Source organism: Lampetra fluviatilis, chromosome 47 (genome assembly GCF_964198595.1).
Source record: "Lampetra fluviatilis chromosome 47, kcLamFluv1.1, whole genome shotgun sequence".
Classification (NCBI taxonomy): Eukaryota; Metazoa; Chordata; class Hyperoartia; order Petromyzontiformes; family Petromyzontidae; genus Lampetra; species Lampetra fluviatilis.
Genome location: NC_136321.1, coordinates 2,872,649 through 2,893,357, shown reverse-complemented (window position 1 = coordinate 2,893,357; position 20,709 = coordinate 2,872,649).

Below are 20,709 nucleotides of genomic sequence, written 5' to 3'. Positions count from 1 at the left end.
AGAAAGGGGAAAGAGGGGGGAGAGAGGGGGATAGAGAGATGGGGAGAGAGAGGGGGGGGGGGGAGAGAGATGGGGAGAGAGAGATGGGGAGAGAGAGGGGGGATAGAGAGATGGGGAGAGAGGGGGGGGGGAAGGAGAGAGAGATGGAGAGAGAGAGAGATGGGGAGAGGGGAGAGGGAGAGGGGGGGATAGAGAGATGGAGAGAGATGAGGAGAGGGGGGTGGAGATGGGGAGAGAGATGGGGATAGAGCTGAGAGAGAGTGGGAGATATCCGTGGAGAGGGAGAGAGGGGAGAGAGATGCAGGCAGAGCGAGAGGGGCTAGTGGAGAGACAATTTGTCGAGAGAGCGAGGGGCTAGAGAGAGAGAGCGAGTGTAGAGTGTGCAGGGCGCGAAGGGAGAGTGAGTAGAGGCAGGGAGCGCTGATGGTCAATGAGTAGATTGGAAGGACAGAGGCAAGCAGAGAGAGATTGAGAGAAAGAGTGAGAGGAGGAACGGCGGAGAGCGGGGGGGGGGATGATAGAGGAGGCAGAGAAAGAGGAGAGAGGGGGGGGGATGATAGAGGAGGCAGAGAGAGAGAGGAGAGAGAGAGGGGGGGTGGAGGCCCTGGCGGAGAGTGACAGCCCAAGATGAATGAGCACCCAGGGAATTGCGGGCCCCTTCCCCCGTGCACCTTTGTCTCGCGTCCGCGTCCGCGCGCGTTCCACTCATTCATATGTAGATGCCCGTGGCTTGTGGCCGAGCGGGGGGGGGCGGTGGTGTTGCTTCAATCTTGATGAGAGCGTAGGGCTGAATGTATATCAGCCTCGGCGGGGGTGGGGGTGGGTGGGGGGGTTCCGTAGCCAGGGAAATAGCCGCGACTAAGCCAAGGCGCCCACACGGAGACCCCCCCCCCCCTGACACCCCCCACCCCCCTCGACCCCCCCCCCCTCCTCCCCCCCGACGTAACCCCCACCACCACCTCCCCCTTGCCCACTCCTCCTCCTCTTCGCTCTCTCACACCTCCCCGAGATGTTTGACCATACTTCACCACGCCGGTTCAGTGCGGGTTGCATTGTAAGTGGGGGCGTAGAAGTGCAGTACAACGGCGGAGCTTGCTGCCCTGCCCTCTGCTGCTCGACACGTAACCTCGCAGCAGCAGCCGCAGCCTATAGCACCTGTTCAACGCCTGCTTCGCTTCCGAGATGCGGGGAGGCCCGGGTGTCGTTGGGGGAGATGTGTCCAGTGATCGCGGGAGTGGTGGTGGTGGTGATTGCAATCAACGGTGATCGTGACCGTGGCTCTGTGGCCGTGCGGACAGTTCTGCAGGAGCTAAGGCGCAGCCCCTGCAATAGACGGAGCGAGAGAGAGAGAGAGGGAGGGACACGCTGGCGGGACTTTTACGAAGAGCGCTGGGAGTTCCCACACTTCACCACACACACACCACGTGACCGGGCAATTGACTGTGGTGGACCGAGGTGGGGGGTGAAGGAGTGGGGGACGTGAGGGGGAGAGTGGGGGGAGTGTGGGGGGGGGACGAGGGGGAGAGTGGGGGGAGTGTGGGGGGGGGACGAGGGGGTGGGGGGGAGTGTGGGGGGGGACGAGGGAGAGAGTGGGGGGAGTGTGGGGGGGGGACGAGGGGGTGGGGGGGGAGTGTGGGGGGGGGACGAGGGGGTGGGGGGGGAGTGTGGGGGGGGACGAGGGAGAGAGTGGGGGGGGGGACGAGGGGGTGGGGGGGGGCTATTTAAGAAACTTGTCCCATTGTTTGAGTTTCCTTCTCGTATCCGGTCCCTTCGGCTACAGCGTCTCAGATAAAAAAAAATAAGAAATATATTTTAGTTGATGCGTAGCGCTGGAGCGCCTTCGACCCTCGCTGTCGAATTTCGCGGTTCGAATTTTTTTCCAGCGGCCGCGCTGGATAATAGTGCAGGTGCTGTGTGGTATTAACCGCAATAATTATGATGGTGAGTTTAACATGTAGGCATTCGCGAGCAATATCGATAATAAAGGATTTTATTGGAGGGAATAGATCGCGTAAATATAAATACGATGACAATTACGTAGAGTACGTTGAACTTCTTCTGCACCGTAGGTGGCCAGTCACTCCTGAACCGCGTCGCCTGATTCAAGCGCAGTGCACGTTAAAGACCCCGTGACGTCAATTCACAAGCGCTAGGCCACGCGGCACAAGTCAGCTAAAGTGCGAAATGACACCGAATAAATAAGGGGCCGTCCATAAATGACGTCACGCACCTAGGGGAGGGGGGGGGGTCAGACATGTGTGTCGATGTGTGACGAGGGGGCGGGGGTTTGAGAAATGTGACGTCACATCAAAATGCGCAACTTTAAATAAATATAGACAACACCTTCTACTTAATTAAATAGACTTTTTAATACATGTTATCTCCTACAACATCAGAGTGCAGCGCCACATTAAATACGCACTACAATGACAATAGTTTAAAGCGATTTGAAGCATGTTTTATTTGTTTGGGGGGGGGGGGGCAGAGCTTTGTGACGTCATATTTGAGGGGGGGGGGTCTGACTTTTTGTGACGTCGTGTGATGAAGGGGGGGGTCAAACATCGTCAAAAATCGCGTGACGTCATTTATGGACGGCCCCTAACTCCATTGGGGATCGCAAACAACAACAGCAGCAGCAGCAATCATCGCCTCCTCCCCAAGATACAACGCCTTGATCGGCACCCTCCTGCAAACGAGTCTTGAGACTCGGTGAGGCTTCGCTGGGCAAACCGAATCAGAGCATTGGCACTGCAGGAGGAATCCGATGAGCTATGAAGCACTTTGTTCCCACAGATGTCCAGCTAGGGGCGGGTCCAGGAGGTGTCAACAACAAACGATGCGACAAGACGATAGGCGTGCAAATTATAGGCAAGGTAAACACACCACTTAAACGTATTACACAAATCAAGCTAAATATTGTTTTTATCTTTATTAGGTAAAGGCCCACCTAGCCATGAGCAGAATAATAATTTTGGCGAAGACCTCGTTCGTCCGGCCCCACGTCCCCCATCCGACCACCCCCCCTCCCCACAATTTGAATTAATCTGGACGTCCTGGGCCCCGGCATGTGAACGACAGTGGTCGCGTGGGGATGTTTCCTTTTGAGTCGTCGCTTCCTCTACTCGCGTGACTCGAACCGCAAACCGCAAGCACGCAACCATCACCACCATCACCACCATTATCACAACCATCACCACCAGCACCACCATCACCACCACCACCATTACAAACATAACCATCACCACAATCACAACCACTACCATCACCACCATCATCACCACGATCACCACCATCACCACCATTACAAACATCACAACCATCACCACCATCACCACCATTATCACAACCATCACCACCATCACCACCACCACCATTACAAACATAACCATCACCACAATCACAACCATTACCATCACCACCATCATCACCACGATCACCACCATCACCACCATTACAAACATCACCACCATCACCACCATTACAAACATCACAACCATCACCACCATCACCACCACCATCACCACCATCACCACCACCATCACCACCACCATCACCACCATCACCACCACCATCACCACCACCATCACCACCATCACCACCACCATCACCACCATCACCACCATCACCATCACCACCATCATCACCACCATCACCACCATCACCATCATTACAAACATCACCACCATCACCATCACCACCACCATCACCACCATCACCACCATCACCACCACCACCATCATCACCACCATCACCACCACCATCACCACCACCACTATCACCACCATCACCACTACCACCATCACCACCACCATCACCACTATCACCATCATCATCACCATCAAAACCATCACTACCACCATCACCACCATCACCACCACCATCACCACTATCACCATCATCATCACCATCAAAACCATCACCGCCGCCATCACAGTCATCACAACCATGACCACCACCATCACAACCTTCACCACAACCATGACAACCATTATCACCATCACCACCATCACAACCATCGCCACCATCACTTCCATCACAACCATCAAAGACAAAGATCCCCCATATAGCCTTAACAGACTGTAGGGGCAAGTGCTGTTAGCGAGTCGCCCTTTGAAGGCCTGCACGGTACACGAGGGGGTGGGTGGCCAGCAACACGCCCGGCCGCCTTTGTCTCCCCAGTGGCGATGTTGACACACTGCACCATGTACTCATTTGAGGCTGAGTCGACCTAGGGGAGGGCCATGGACCAGTTCAGGTAATGGCCACTGGTGGTGATGATGGTGGTTGTGATGATGGGATGATGGTGGTTGTGATGATGGTGGTTGTGATGATGGTGATGATGGTGGTTGTGATGATGGTGATGATGGTGGTTGTGATGTTGGTGATGATGGTGGTTGTGACGATGGTGATGGTTGTGAGGATGGTGATGATGGTGGTCGTGATGATGGTGGTGATGGTGGTTTTGACGATGGTGATGATGGTGGTAGTGATGATGGTAATGATGGTGGTTGTTACGATGGTGATGATGGTGGTTGTGACGATGGTGATGATGGTGGTTGTGGCGATAATGAGTGAAGACGATGGTGTTGGTGATATTGTAATGATCACGACGATATTTGTGATGATGATTGTAATGATGATGCGATGATGATATTTGTAAATATATTTGTTCAGTATTGACTTTGATTGCGATGATGATCGGAACGGGAATGGCAATCGCGGTGTTCATTGCCATGATTGTTATTAAGAGTCTCAAGACTGATTTTGAGGAGGGTCCTGTCACGTGTTCACAGTAGGGGGAGGCCATGTTGCTGCTGCTGTGATTTGTGGGTGATTTTATCAGCATTGGGATGGGATTTTGGCCCCATTACCGGCTACATTGAAAGGGGTTGTTTTTACAGTGTGGCATGAAAGCGGATAACCCGGAAGAAACCCACGCAGAATAGGCGGAGATCATACAAACTCCACTCACTCACTCACGCTCTGCAGAACAGAAGGAGATCATACAAACTCCACTCACTCACTCACGATCTGCAGAACAGGGGGAGATCATACAAACTCCACTCACTCACTCACGATCTGCAGAACAGAGGGAGATCATACAAACTCCACTCACTCACTCACGCTCTGGAGAACAGAGGGAGATCATACAAACTCCACTCACTCACTCACGCTCTGCAGAACAGAAGGAGATCATACAAACTCCACTCACTCACTCACTCACGCTCTGGAGAACAGAGGGAGATCACACAAACTCCACTCACTCACTCACGATCTGCAGAACAGGGGGAGATCATACAAACTCCACTCAATCACTCACGATCTGGAGAACAGGGGGAGAACACACAAACTCCACTCACTCACTCACGCTCTGGAGAACAGAGGGAGATCACACAAACTCCACTCACTCACTCACGATCTGCAGAACAGAGGGAGATCATACAAACTCCACTCACTCACTCACGCTCTGGAGAACAGAGGGAGATCACACAAACTCCACTCACTCACTCACTCACACTCTGGAGAACAGAGGGAGATCATACAAACTCCACTCACTCACTCACGATCTGCAGAACAGGGGGAGAACACACAAACTCCACTCACTCACTCACGCTCTGGAGAACAGAGGGAGATCACACAAACTCCACTCACTCACTCACACTCTGGAGAACAGGGGGAGATCATACAAACTCCACTCACTCACTCAAGATCTGCAGAACAGAGGGAGATCATATAAACTCCACTCACTCACACTCTGGAGAACAGGGGGAGATCATACACACTCCACTCACTCACCCACTCACGCTCTGCAGAACAGAGTGAGATGACACACACTCCACTCTCTCACACTCTGGAGAACAAGGGGAGAACACACAAACTCCACACACACAATCACTCACAAACCCACAATGCACACACTCACTCCAACACCCGTTGACGTCACCACAGCGCTTGTGCCAGGCTGGGTGCACTATGAGGCCAAGTGAAGTGTCGAAGGCCTGCGGGCAGCAGTTTAGGGAACAGACCCAGGTGCCACAGGTCGACGGGCTGAGATGGCCGAAAGATATACTATCTGTGCCCCCTGCTGTGCCATCTTGCTGTGTTTTATCCGCCCGGCACTCTGTTGTGAGCGTCGCTCCTCTGCCCTCTGTTGTTGTTGTTGTTGGAGGCGACTGACCAGTAGCATCCTTCACGAGCCTCCTATACACAACAACAACCGCCATTCGCCACTAAGTGGTGGTGACGTCACCACGACGCTTGTGCCAGGCTATGTGCACCTTGAAACCACGTGAAGTGTAGAACGCCCGCTGGCAGGTCACGGGGCAGACCCAGGTGCCACAGGTCGACTGACTGAGATGACTGGCTGATACACCACCTGTGCCCCCTACTGTGCCAACTGGCTGTGCTTTATCCACCTGGCGCTCCGCTCGTTGTTGTGAGCGTCGCTCCTCCGCCCTCCATTGTTGTTGGAGGGCGACTGCCTCCAACTGCCCAGTAGCGTCCTTCACGAGCCTCCTCCACAGAGGCAAAACGACCCCCTAACCTCCTCGTGGTGCCGGACGGGCAACGTTGTCGTGGACAGTGCCGTGGCCTTTCCCCTCGGGGCATTTGTAGCCACCTAAATGGGGGCTCTGGACGGGTGCGAGGGGCTGGTAACCCCTCCACCTTCAATAAATGACCACCAAACAACGCCTCCTCTACTCACCCACCCACAACGACAACAACAAACGCCATTCGCCACTAAGTGGCGGTGACGTCACCACGACGCTTGTGCCAGGCCATGTGCACCTTGAGGCCACGTGATGTGTCGAACGCCTGCTGGCAGGAGGTCACGGGGCAGACCCAGCAGGTGCCACGGGTCGACTGACTGAGCTGACCACTCACACTCACTAACACTCACTGACACTCACTCACTAACACTCACTCACACTCTGCAGAACAGGGGGAGATAACACAACCTCCACAAAGCAAAAGCGCCCGCGTCGGGTATCGAACTCAGGTGCCCCTTGTATCTGTGAGTCACGAGTGTCAACCCCCATCACCCCCATGCCAGCAATGTTTGTTGTTGTTGTTGTTGTTTGCTGTTGGTGATGATGAGTAGGACAGCAATGCCGCTGAGCAGCAGCAGCAGCAGCGGGAGTGAGCGAGTGATGATTGATGAATCAGTGCGAGTCCAAACAAAGACAAAGATCACCCGTATAGCCTTAACAGACTGTTGGGGCAAGTGCTCTTAGCGAGGATCACCTATGACGCCCAGCACGGCACACGAAGTGGCCAACACCACGCCCGACCGCCTTTGTCTCCCCGGTGGCGATGTTCTTGCACACCGCAGCTACTCATTGAGATCGAGTCGACCTACGCGAGGCCCAGGACCGGTTCAGAAAATCGCCGCTGGTTTTGGCCGCGAGCGCGAATCGAACTCGGGTCGCCGCCGGGTTAACAGCCACACACGCACACAAATACCCGGCCTCCTCCACATCGTGGGATGTGTTTGGAGAGGCGGGGGGGGAGGAAGACGGCGGGGATGGGGGGGGTCATGGGGGTTCGGTTGCATATCGAGAGATTCAGAAAGCAAATTCCAAAACTAATTAACCGCCCTAATCCCGGGACCACGCGGATGCCGTGCGCGTGACGGAGCTGTGGCCCCTCGGTTCGCTCTCTCGCCCGCGACAACCGGCTTCTGTTGTGTCTCGCCTCCCTGTCCCCTCCCTCTCTATTGTCTATTGTCTTGTTAGATTGTCTCTCGCCTCCCTCTCCCTCGTATTTCTATTGTCTTCTGCTATTGTCTCGCCTCCCTGTCCCCTCCCTCGCTTCTCTATTGTCTTGTTATATTGTCTCTCACTTCTCTCCCCCTCCATTCCCTATTGTCTTCTCGTGTTGTCTATCCCCCCCTTCCCTCTCCCTCGTTTCTCTATTGTCTTCTGCTATTGTCTCTCACCTGTCTCTCCCTCCATTCCCTATTGTCTTTTCCTATTGTCTCTCCCCCTCTCCCCTTACTCTCCCTCGTTTCTCTATTGTCTTCTATTGTCTCCCACCGCCCTCTCCCTCGTTTCCCTATTGTCTCCTTCGATTGTCTCTCCTCTCCACTCCCTCTCGTCTCCCTGTTGTCCTCATCTATCGTATCTCCTACCTGGCTCACCCACCCCACCCCACCCCCCTGGCACACCAACCCCCAAAGTGTCTCATCATCATCATCAGCAGCAGCAGCAGCATCAGAGCAAGGCTTGACCTGCACCAATGCCGGTGAACTGTCAGATGTTGCCATTGGCAAGGGCCCCTCTGTGTTAGACACGGGTCCTGGTTCCACAACGCGGAATAATCCCAACACGGGGAGGGGCCGGGTAGAGGGGGGTGGGTCTGTGCTCGGTGGAGTCCCTCCCGTGCACTTTTACATGGTGCACCCAAAAACACACACACGGAGTGGCGAGGCACTTTTACATGGTGCACCCAAAAACACACACAGAGACACGGAGTGGCGAGGCACTTTTACAAGGTGCACCCCAAAACACACACACAGACACGGAGTGGCGAGTCACTTTCACAAGGTGCACCCAAAAACACACACAGAGACACGGAGTGGCAAGGCACTTTTACATGGTGCACCCCAACACACACACACGGAGTGGCGAGGCACTTTTACAAGGTGCACCCCAAAACACACACACGGAGTGACGAGGCACTTTTACAAGGTGCATCCCAAAACACACACAGAGACACGGAGTGGCGAGGCACTTTTACAAGGTGCACCCCAAAACACACAGAGACACGGAGTGACGAGGCACTTTTACAAGGTGCACCCAGAAACACACAGACACAGACACACGGAGTAGCGAGGCACTTTTACATGGTGCATCCCAAAACACGCACACAGACACGGAGTGGCGAGGCACTTTTACATGGTGCACCCCAAAACACGCACACAGACACGGAGCGGCGAGGCACTTTTACAAGGTGCATCCCAAAACACGCACACAGACACGGAGTGGCGAGGCACTTTCATATGGTGCATCCCAAAACACACACAAAGACACGGAGTGGCGAGGCACTTTTACAAGGTGCACCCCAAAACACACAGAGAAACACGGAGTGGCGAGGCACTTTTACAAGGTGCACCCCAAAACACACACAGAGACACGGAGTGGCGAGGCACTTTTACAAGGTGCACCCCAAAACACACACACAGAGACACGGAGTGGCGAGGCACTTTTACATGGTGCACCCCAAAACACACACACAGAGACACGGAGTGACGAGGCACTTTTACATGGTGCACCCCAAAACACACACAGAGACACGGAGTGACGAGGCACTTTTACATGGTGCACCCCAAAACACACACACAGAGACACGGAGTGACGAGGCACTTTTACAAGGTGCACCCCAAAACACACACACAGAGACACGGAGTGGCGAGGCACTTTTACATGGTGCACCCCAAAACACACACACAGAGACACGGAGTGACGAGGCACTTTTACATGGTGCACCCCAAAACACACACAGAGACACGGAGTGACGAGGCACTTTTACATGGTGCTGTATGGATGTGGAGACAGCGGATGGAACACATGGTGCGTTTTCCAAAATAGAGGTTATTGTCGTTAAACCCGCCACCACCGGACACAGGAACTTAGTAAGGTTTGCCACGTAAACAAAACATGCTACTTAGTTACTAGCTCAGCACACCGGTGTATTAGAGAGTAAACCCACAACATTTACAACTCGAGCATCACGTTTCGCTGGCAATTGCAACAACCAGTTTCGTCAGGCTATAGCCAGAATTTTTGGAGAATTCCTCCCGTTTCGGTCTTCAACAGAGGGGGAGGGTAAAGGTGATGTCATCGCCGTGGCCTTTCTGTGCTGCCCTGCCCTCTACAGCCGGGAGCATCCACACAGCCCCTGCCTACTCTGCCTGGCGCTCTCAAATCGCATCTCTGCTCAGGCCCGGAAGCCTGCCCATCTTGCGAGATGAGACGAGATCGGGGTGCATTCTGCCGTGTATTTTACACCGAGGTCTTCAGGGCGATCCTCCCGCAATTAAACCGCCTTCGAATAACCTCAGCGTGACACGAGGGCTACGGGCTATTGTTATTTGACGTAACCACCCCCATATTCGCAGTGACAGTAACCTTTATCGAGTGGAATAACGTGATTTAACAAGAGGCTCAACACCTATGAGAGTTACAATACACTAATTGCAGAGACGTGAATACATGGTGACTGGAACACATCAACGATGCGCCGCTATTATGCGGTATGACAGGATGCTGCATCACAAATAGACATCGCGTAGCCCAAATCAATGTCATTACCAAAGAAACAAGAACAAACTCACAACAACCAGTCACATTTACTCGTACGACCACCAAGCAAGCAACAATGCCGTAAACCACAAAGAACACAATCAGGATTCAACAGGCTTCCCCAGAGAATTCCAGCCAAGCTGCTGGGCATAAACGCACATGCCACCACGCACACTCAAAGGCGCATCCAGGCCACTGAATCTGAATATCATTCACACCAGCAGAAACAATCTAGAACAAGCAAAAATAATTATAACACTGGTCAACACACTTCAAGGTATTCCAACGGTGTTAAGGTAATTTTGGGGTGCTGATTCCAAATCTGGCATCAGTTTTTGTCTATCACATCAGGTTTTTGAGATATCAAATATTGCATTTTCAATAAAAACTGCAGAAGAAAAATATTAAATAAATGTGGATATCTACATAAAATGATATTATAAACACACTATCATAAAAATACAGCACCATATTTTAACACTAAAGCAAGTCACTGGCTCGCAACAACTTGCAATCATAAATGACAGAGTTAATTTCGGGTAAAATCAATGAAAATGGGGTATGCCGATAGCACAAAAATGAGATGTGATAGAGCAAATCTGAGATCAGATTTGGAATCAGCGCCCTGAAATGAGTCTAGAACAGCTGCAGAAGTCCAGGCCAGAAAAAAAGTATTTTTTTGTTGACCAGTGTAATCAGCGAGTAACAGGCCTGGCTTTCCTTGAAAGAGCCTTCTCGAAAAAGGCTTTGCCAGTAAATCCGCCACCAAATCCATTTCTTCTCGTTCCTTCAGCCATTGTGCGTAAGAAAAACAACAGGGCTAAGTAAAAATCTAAACAAAAACATCTAAAGCACTACATCTACAAATCTAAACGTCACGAAAGAAAGTTTAAATAAATCTTAGATGAAGCTACGTTACGTGCTAGCTAGTTTTACTTCAGTTAGCTAACTGGCCCTCCGAACACGCCACACGAAACATGCTGACGTAGGCGTCTAGGCCAGCTAGAAGGCTCCGGCGTGTCAAAGAACACGCCCACAATGGCAAACTCGACATCTGATTGGTTAATGAATATGACAATCAACAACATCGTCCCCATTTGCTTCAACAGCAAAAGGGATTCACTCGACATTCTGAAGGCCTCAGGGTAGATGTTTTTACTCGGAGACAGCACAGGTGGAACATCTGATTGGATAATTTATATGAGCTGCATTGGAAGCAGCGCATATGAGGGAGAAAGTAGCAATGAAATGACGTTAATAGACTGATGGGAACCAATTTTGAAAAATACATATAGCATTCTCTTAGGTTTTTTCGGTAAAGTCACGTAGGTAATTTTTTTTTCTCTATTATGATTTTTATTATCTGTTACTTATTTTTACCTACGTGACTTTACCGAAAAAACCTAAGAGTATGAATCCTTGCAGTCACGAAAGCTTCACATCTAGAATACATAGAGCATTAATGCAAATATATATGAGATTATAAAAATTACATTTTCGGATTCTCACGATAAAATTATATCTTATTACGTCTTGTTTTTATTATTTTATTATCTCCCTTCTACGTGACTTTACCGAAAGAACCAAGAATATGAATCGATGCAGTCACAAAAGCTTTAAATCGAAATATAATTTGTGTTGCGTATCGTAGAGTCTGGATGTTGAACCGGGATCTGACGGAGAGTGACTTTGCCAGTGACGACATCGGCGGCATTGGTTCAAGTCAAGTCTGACTCCGCTGCTGCTGATGAGAGACTGAATGTCGAAACCGGTCCGGAGTTAAATTTTGATTTAAAGTTTTCGTGACTGCAGGGATTCATCTTCTTGGTTCTTTCGGTAAAGTCACGTAGAAGGGAAATAATACAATAATAAAAATAAAACATAATGCAATAATTCTCACGACGTTTCGGCCACAACGCAAGCAGCCGTCCTCAGGTGAAGAACAGGTCTGTCGGAAAGACAGCGTCTGAATGGGACGCTGTCTGAATGGGACGCTGTGTTTCCGACAGACCTGTTCTTCACCTGAGGACGGCTGCTTGCGTTGTGGCCGAAACGTCGTGAGAATTATTTTATTATGTTTTATTATTATTTTATTATTTCCCTTCTACGTGACTTTACCGAAAGAACCAAGAAGACGGTCCAGAGTTGTTTTATTTCAGTTTCATTTATTAGGTATAGCCCTGTGAGCCATTCGGCTCTTGAATCGGGTGCAACCGCAATACACAAAAAACAAAAACATGTTTAACGAACGCTGCTGAAATGATGCCCTCTCCAAAGGAAGGCCGTGTGGGTGTATGTGTGGCTGATGATTGTGTAGAATATACTTTTGTTTGACATGGAGGGACAGAGATGGGAAGGAATGAGGCACATTGTCTGCTCATTGATTTGGTAATTTACCAACACTCAGCACTGCGCAGCATTCCATGCACAAAGGGCTCTCAGATTTATGACCACGCGTTCAGTTCTATTGAGGTGGTGGTCTGGACAAGGCTGGACGCTTTTGTACACACAAGGCTGTCCCCCTCCGTGTGTTGTTGAATCTCCATACCGAGGATGGTGAACGGGAATTTGTGCGTGAGATTGTGGGGAGGGGTGGCGCAGTGGTTAACCCCTTGCGCTACGAGTTCGATTCCTGCTCACGACCAACAACAGTGACGCTCATCTGAACAGGTCCTGGGCCTCCCCTAGGTCGACTCAGCCTCAAACGAGTACCTGGCGTGGTGTGTAGTAAACATCACCACCGGCCTTCATAGGTGCTCGCTAACAGCCTGTTGAAGACTACATTGGGGGATCTTTGTCTCTGTCTGCGCAGGAGTGCACCAGCACATATCAACGCGTCGAACGGCAGAACTGTGACCGCAAAATGATGAATGAATAACAGGCGACGTTTCGGACAATTGGCCTTTTTCATGGCAGAGTCCGTGCGATGTTGAGTTGTGTGTGGGGTGAGGAGAGCTCCTGTAGGTTGGAACGCGCGAGGAGGGAAAGGCAACGACCCCCCGTATAGCCTGCACGGGCTGTTGGGGCAAGTGCTGCTAGCGAGTAGCAGCAGCAGCAGCTATGAAGGTTGCCACTGGGCACCTACCAAGGGGTTGTCGTGGCGAGCATCACGCCCGGGCCGCCTTTGTCTTCTCACTCAGCGCCGATGTTCACACACACGGAGCTCGGTGCACTCGTTGAAGGGTGAGTCGAGGTTGACGCACACACACACACCGGTGAGCACACACACGGGTGAACACACACACACGTGAACACACACTCACGTGAATACACACACACACACACGTGAACACACACACACGGGTGAACACACACACACGTGAACACACACACACGGGTGAACACACACACGTGAACACACACACACACGTGAAGACACACACACGGGTGAACACACACACCGGGTGAACACACATACGGGTGAACACACACACACGGGTGAACACACACACACGGGTGAACACACACACACACGTGAACACACACACGTGAACACACACACACACGTGAACACACACACACACGTGAACACACACACACGGGTGAACACACACACACACGTAAACACACACACACGGGTGAACACACACACACGGGTGAACACACACACGTGAACACACACACGTGAACACACACACACACACACGTGAACACACACACACGGGTGAACACACACACACGGGTGAACACACACACGTGAACACACACACGTGAACACACACACACGTGAACACACACACACACGTGAACACACACACACGTGAACACACACACACGGGTGAACACACACACACGTGAACACACACACACACGTGAACACACACACACACGTGAACACACACACACGTGAACACACACACACGGGTGAACACACACACACGGGTGAACACACACACACACGGGTGAACACGCACAACAGGCGTGAATGGGAGCACAGGCAAAGAATTGGGAGGCAGGGGTGAGGGGGGGTTTCTGCGTGCCTGGATGTGAATGAACGCTTCTGATTGGCCGTCACCTCGATTAAACTCCCTCCCCCCCATCCTCTCCTTACCCCTCCCCTCGCCCTTTACTGTGTGCGCTCTTTTCAATTCAACCACAGCAATGAGCAGCAGCAGCAGCCCTCCCCCCTCCCGCTCCCCCAATTCCCACCCCCCCCCTGCCTCACATCTCGCCCGGTCACAGGATTCTTCCCCCCTCCTCTCTCTCTCCCTCCCTCCCTCCCCTCGTCCCCTTCATTCACACGCCCCTAACTCCACCTCTCCACATTCTCACGGCAAAGCTCCGTTACTTCGCTGTAACTTGGCAGCGGGGTGAGGGACAAGGGGGGGGGGGGCTGGGGGTAATAACGCAAAGCAGTGGCAGCCGGGGAAGAGAGAACGCGCCCGGCGGGACGCGCGACGTGGAGATGGAGCGAGCAATTCAGATGCCCGAGCGTGCATCATCATCATCATCACCATCGTTCTCGCAGCAAAAGCAGCAGTGGATTCTGGGCGCAGCCATCGGACAGAGGCGGTTGTCACTGCTGCATCGCGCGGCGCTTTCAGATGCGCTTCTGCGGCCGTCTGGAACGCTCTGCCGACCGATGTTAGGAAGCCGCTGCGAGCGATGCACTTTTAATTCATCATCTGGATTGATGAACCAAATCATTCCGAACTGCTTTTTGTGTTTAGTTTGTTGTGCTTGACCCGCGGTTGGCTACGTACGGGCCGACAGAAGTTCAACGTACGCACATCATCATTAAGACCACAGAGCGAGAAGCCGCTTCGTTGAGCCATCGTTTGTGGCCAGGTCGCTTCTGAAAAAGAAGCCGATAGCTCAGTGGGCTGTAGCTGATGGAATAAAACAAAAGTTTCGTTTTATTTTTTATCCGTGATCTGTTTACCTTTCCTCTACTTTGCTCTCATATCGTGTTTTTTGTCCGTGAAAAATTGTTTCATAGCTCATCGGATTCCTCCAGGATAAATACGTATCATGATTCTGAACACCACGATACCGTACGATGGTCACGTGATGACTAAATTAAAACTATAAAACAGAAGCGGCCACGCCACAATGGATAGCTCAACGAAGTGGCTTATTATGTTGTAATTTATGTCAGCCAAATACTCGAAAGGCATGTTTATACATGTGGAGGGAAACCTCGGAGGACCCCGCAAACAATTCACGAGATCACGGAGAGAGAGAGACACGCAAACTACAAATATACAGCAGCAGGCGTCAGGGTCGGGTTCGAACCCACGACCTCCTGTATACCAAGCGAGGTAGTTAACATCTCCTAGCCACCGTGATGATTATGATGATGAGAGAGAGACACACACACTCCAAATATACAGCAGGCGTCAGGGTCGGGATCGAACCCACGACCTCCTGTATACCAGGCGAGGTAGTTAACATCTCCTAGCCACCGTGATGATGATGAGAGAGAGAGACACGCAAACTCCATATACACAGCAGCAGGCGTCAGGGTCGGTATCAAATCCACGACCTCCTGTATACCAGGCGAGGTAGTTAACATCTCCTAGTCACCGTGACACCCCTGTAGTTAACATCTCGATGTGTCAACATCTCAATGACACAGAGAGCGAGAGGGATGCACAGAGAGAGAGAGATGCGAGGATTAGAGCCAAGAATGATTTCCAGGTTAATGGAAATCATTCATCTCGACACGTGGGTCAAGAACCCCCGCCCTTGAAGGGGTGCTTGACCCGCGGTCGAACTTAATAATACTCATAGCGGAGTGCCAGCCAAAGGATGGAACGCGTTTGAGAGCCGAGAGGCACGTCCGCTGCAGAGATGGAGCGATGGAATATTAGATCGGCTCGCTTGCCAGTGCTGTAGTCGAAACAGCGGCTCCATACCCGAGTTGGATTCCGGGCCACGGCTAACATCTGGGGCGAGTGATACCAATAAACCTGCACTGACCCCAGCGTGGTGAAGTATGGTTAAAACAAAATCCCACAGCGACGTCATGCGTGTGGATCGCGACAGGTCGATTCCGGCTCACGTGCGGTTCTACCCGTGAAATCGCGAGCGCGAACCGCGTCGTGTCGAGGCATCGATGGATCGATCCGTCGTGCTCGAACACGAATAGCAGAGTCCGAGTTCTGCAAAGAGAAACGGTGCGAGCGAGTTGCGGTTTTTGTGCGTGCGTGCGTGCACTTGCCCCAACAGTCCGTTAAGACTATATGGGGGATCTTTGTCTTTGTATGGGGGAGCGGTGGCGCGGTGGTTTGCGCGCTGCGCAACGGACGCGGCGACCCCAGTTCGATTCCCGCTCACCAGTGACGATTATCTGAACTGGTCGTAGGCCTCTTCTAGGTCGGCTCAGCCTCAAATGAGTACCTGGTTGCGGTGTGTAGACATCATCGGGCGTGGTACTGGCCACTCACCACCTCGTGTGTCGTGTCGGCCTTCATAGTCGTTATTCCCTAGCAGCACTCTGTCAAAGCTATAACGGGCGATCTTCGTCTTTGTGTGCGAGAAACGTGAACTCCTCTAAAGGAACATCTGTGATGGTTTGCAACATTCAGGCCGGCCTGCCTACGATCCGTCTTGGGTTTAACCAGACGGGATTGTGTGACGAGCTCACATATCCTTGAAAGATCTGGACACAGTCCCACAAGTGAGCTCCTCCGGCAGGCGAGGAGGCTCCGTTGGGGCTGGGGCGTGTCGCTCGCATGCCAGGCCACCGCATGCCGAAACAGCTTTTGTATGGCCGGAGAGATGGGACTAAATGGGCGCGGTACGGGCTAGAGAAGTGGTGAACTGATGGTGTGGTACAGGAGGATGTGGAGTTGATTGGACTCGCTGATGATGACCGGTGTCAAGATCGGCCTCTGCGGAAGAGACTCTAGAAGGACGCTACTGAGGAGTTGGAGGCAGTCGCCCTCCAGCAGCGAAGGAGGGCAGAGAAGCAACGCTCACAACAACGATCAGAGCGGCGGGTGGTTAAAACGCAGAGAGTTGGCACATTGGGGCGCACAGGCGGTGCATCTGTCAGTCATCTCAGTGCGTCAACCCATGGCACCTGGGTCTGTTCCGTGACCGACCTGCCGGCAGGCGTTCGACACTTCACGCGGCCTCATAGTGCACCTAGCATGGCACGAGCGCCGTGGTGACGTCACCGCCACTTAGTGGCGTGTGTCGGCATGTGTCTGTGCGTGTGCGTGCCTGCATAAGGAGCGGTGGCGCAGTAGTTATGGCACTGCGGTTACGAACCCTGTGTCCTGAGTTTGATTTCCGCTCACGGTGACCAACCCCTCCCGTGGGTCGCCTCAGCCTTAAATTAGTTCTTGGTGCGGTGTGTTAACAGTACTCGGGAGACAAATGCGACAGGGCGGGCGTGGTGCTGGCCACCAATCCACCATATCGTGTGCCGTGCGGGCCTTCATCGGTGTTACTCGCTGGCAGTACTTGCCTCAACAGCCTGTTAATGTCTTTGTGCCTTCCAGTTACAACCTCCGCCATGCGTTAGACGGGAGGGCAGTGCGTGTACGTCGCGGTTTAACACGCGGCCGCAGTATTCACCAGGGCGGGCGCACCGTTTCGAACCGCGATCTTTTCGCAGCGAGTGGCGACCACGTTTCGGCCAGAACTGTGCCTCGTTTTCTGCGCCCGTCCCCGCGCCTGCTTTCTCTCTCTCTGTGTGTGGATCAAACCTCACCACCCCCACCCACTCACACACCCACCCCCCACGTTTCCCTATCCCCCATAGTGCCCCCCTCTCCTCCTCCCCCCGGCCGCCCTCCCCCCGGCCGCCCTACCCCCCCCCTCTCTCCTTGTGCGTGTTCTCTTGGGGAGTTGGCAGGGGAACCGATAGATCCCCGGCGAGCGAGCGGAGGAGGGTCCGGGGGTGTGGGATGGGGGTGTGGGATGGGGGTGTGGGATGGGGGTGTGGGATGGGGTGTGGGATGGGGGTGTGGGATGGGGGTGTGGGATGGAGGTGTGGGATGGGGGTGTGGGATGGGGGTGTGGGTTGGGGGTGTGGGTTGGGGGTATGGGATGGGGGAGTGGGATGGAGGGGTGGGATGGGGTGTGTGATGGGGGTGTGGGATGGGGGTGTGGGATGGGGTGTGGGATGGGGGTGTGGGATGGGGTGTGGGATGGGGTGTGTGATGGGGGTGTGGGATGGGGGTGTGGGATGGGGTGTGAGATGGGGGTGTGGGTTGGGGGTGTGGGATGGGGGTGTGGGTTGGGGGTGTGGGATGGGGGTGTGGGATGGGGGCGAGGGATGGGGGTGTGGGATGGGGGTGTGGGATGGGGGTGTGGGATGGGGGTGTGTGATGGGGGTGTGGGATGGGGGTGTGAGATGGGGGTGTGGGATGGGGGTGTGTGATGGGGGTGTGGGATGGGGGTGTGGGATGGGGGTGTGGGATGGGGTGTGAGATGGGGGTGTGGGATGGGGGTGTGGGTTGGGGGTGTGGGATGGGGGTGTGAGATGGGGGTGTGTGATGGGGGTGTGGGATGGGGGTGTGAGATGGGGGTGTGGGATGGGGGTGTGTGATGGGGGTGTGGGATGGGGGTGTGGGATGGGGGTGTGGGATGGGGTGTGAGATGGGGGTGTGGGATGGGGGTGTGGGTTGGGGGTGTGGGATGGGGGTGTGGGATGGGGGCGAGGGATGGGGGCTCTCCACTCTCGCTCCCTCTCTCTGTCCTCTCCGCAGCGCTCCCAAGTCAATAGTAACGAGTTCCTCTCTCTCCCGCTCTCCCAGGACCCGGGCCGTCACGCACTACTTACAATTGAAAGTTTGGAAGAGAGAAGAGAGAGGAGGGCGGGGGGGGGGCAAGGCGGGGGGATGGTGGCAGTGGAGGAGTCTGATTGGGGGGGGGGCGATGCGGGCAGCCCCCCCCTCCCCCTCTCTTGAGAACCATGAAGATTGTATTGTATTGATATTTACCAAAGAAAATACGCTGAAGGGTTTTCTTAATTAATGTACAGGGCCTTGTTTAGAAGATGGAAACTTCTGGACCCCCCCAACCAGCCCCCCCCCCCGCATCACCCCTCCCCCCGTCCCCTGCAGAAGTTTCTCGATCCGCCTCCGGGAGTAAGGGAAGGATGAGGGTGCGGCTACTACAGAGGTAATCGACGAGCAGCTTGGGGTGACACTGAGTGACGGGCACGGGGGGAGGGGGTGGAGGACACGTGGGGCAGTGAGAAGCTGACGCGGAGCTACGGACATCATGATCGTTGATCTTCACCCAGCAGCAGATAGTCACCTTGACGCTCACGCGAGCTGCGTGCCCTTGAGCGAGGCGGGTGGCGTTGGTGCAGCCAAAGAACGGAACGCGTCTGAGGGCACGTCCGTCACGGAGATGGAGCGATTAAATCAGTCCACGCTGGACGGATCGCCGGCTGGAGGCCTTCGTCCTGCAGTGGGTTGAACATGGCTGATGGTGGTGACGATGGTGGTGACGATGATGGTGACGATGATGACCGTCATGAACCCACCGCGTTCGGGTTGAGCCGAAGCGTTGGGTACTGAAATCGATGCCTGAAGAAGCTCCCGGCACGTGGACAAAGGCAAAGATCCCCCGTATAACCTTAACAGACTGTCGGGGCAAGCGCGTGTGTGTTGGTGGTCGCCACGATGCACGTGGCCCTGTGGTAGCAGCAGCACCAGCAGTAGCAGCAGCAGCAGTAGCAGCAGCAGTAGCAGCAGCAGCAGTAGCAGCAGCAGTAGTAGCAGCAACAGTAGCAGCAGTAGCAGCAGTAGCAGCAGCAGTAGCAGCAGCAGCAGTAGCAGCAGTAGCAGTAGCAGCAGCAACAGTAGCAGCAGTAGCAGCAGCAGCAGTAGCAGCAGCAGTAGCAGCAGCAGTAGCAGCAGTAGCAGCAGCAACAGTAGCAGCAGTAGCAGCAGCAGCAGTAGCAGCAGCAGCAACAGCAGCGAGGGTTGGTGAATCACCACACAGATGGAGATTGAAACTCCCTTCCCGTGGGCAGTCGATGAGAAGCCGTTCCCGTTGTGACTCGCCAGGTAGCCGGGGGGTACAACAGCAGGGTGGACTCTGCCTGTATCGTCTGAATGGGATAGAGTGTTTCCCCCTCGCACGCGTAGGGTTTCTCTGAGGGCTCATGTGCCCTCCCTCTCTCTTGCTCGTCCATCATAGTTGATGAAACAAAACTCATCATTACTGTCATTGGAAGATTACATCTCAACATATAGAGGACCGCAGAGCTTGGGAAATTGTTGGAAGCTCCTCGTTCCCACCGCAGGGCTGCTGTTGCCTTCTCGTCTGTGGTTCTTCTTCCTGGCCCCTCTGAGTCGTTCTCCTATCTCTCTCTGAGTCGTCCTCTCTCTCTCTGAGTCGTCCTCTTTCTGAGTCGCCCTTTCTCTGAGTGGTCCTCTCTCTCTGAGTCGTCCTCTCTCTCTCTCTGAGTCGTCCTCTCTGTCTCTGAGTCGTACTC